Source organism: Argiope bruennichi, chromosome 7 (genome assembly GCF_947563725.1).
Source record: "Argiope bruennichi chromosome 7, qqArgBrue1.1, whole genome shotgun sequence".
Classification (NCBI taxonomy): Eukaryota; Metazoa; Arthropoda; class Arachnida; order Araneae; family Araneidae; genus Argiope; species Argiope bruennichi.
In genome coordinates, this window is record NC_079157.1 from 49,532,398 (window position 1) to 49,533,816 (window position 1,419).

Consider the following 1,419-nt stretch of genomic DNA (forward strand, 5'->3'; position numbering starts at 1 on the left):
AAATCATTCTGTTCAACAAGATATCAAAAGCACAGTTAATAATACGTGGTTAGCTGAGAACTCTCCTTTAATGTATTTGATAAAATCATAATTTTCATGTTTAGAAACCGTCAAACCTTTAAAAACGGTAAGTGGTTTTAGAAAAATTACGTTTCTTAGTGCCTATATTTTTTAAAAGCAACGACTTTCAGATCTAAAATTAATTTATTCTAATAGTAAATCTTAGAAATGAAAATCGCCCCATACCCCTTTTAAACTTCAATTACATTCTTAATTAAAATTTTTTAAAAATTAATTTAATGACAAATAAAATATTCAAATTTACATGTGAAAATTATACTTCATGTTGAGAAAAATTTCATAATAGATATTACAATATTGTTATTGTAAACTTGAATAAGGATTCTCATAATCATAGCTTAAACAGCAAGTAAGATTATTAAATCATTAAAAAATAAGATTAATAAAAATATACCAATGATAATTATTTATTTATGTTATAAGCTTGTTAAGGTAAAATCCAAGTTGCCCCCCCCCACAGCCCATTAAATGCTTCTAACCAACATACTCTTCACTGAATGCTCATTCCAAAAAGTGTGATGGAAATGAAATGATAAATATTTAGATATGCAACTTCCCTCCACTCGCAGAGATGCAAATGGCCATTAGCTATTGGCTTAGGGGATATAATGAAGAATATCCCATTTACTGAACCACCACTAATAATACAGATGAATGTATGCACCCATTAGAGACTAAATCATTTGACTGACAGATAGCAAATTTGGCACACATATTACCTAGAGAAAGAAAATGTGTATCTCAAGAGATTTTTTTTGAGGAATTTTAATAAGAAATTAAGCTGAATTTGGGTGTTTCTCCAAATAATTTCTGAAAATACTGTACAAAAATAGATTTGCCCTTGTAATAATACCAATTAAATAGACACAAGAGTTTTTGGTGAATTTCAATTCTTTGCATAACTTTTAGCATTAAACTAAATTGTTGCCATATAATTCAAGTCCTTTTCATTATTTCCTCAAATATTAGGTCTTCAATTGTTGTAAGCTAAAGAAGAAAGATTATGTTCAAGATTTTTTTATACCAAGTAATTTTCTATAGCATAAAAAGAGAATCCACAATACCACAACAGTTAGCTGTTCCACGAACTTAATATTTATATTTTTAATAGTGCTATGATATTATTGACCGTCTTCATTAGAAAGACCCATTTATGCAATAAAAGGAACTTATATAAGACAGTTAAAATAACATGGCTTTAATGTTATACAGTTCTGCAAAATCATGGACATAAAGTTATATCTAAACAATTTATCTGACATCAGATATAATTACTATTTTTGGCAAACCAGCTGGCATACAGGCATACAGTAGTAAATAAAAGAGACATCAATCAAC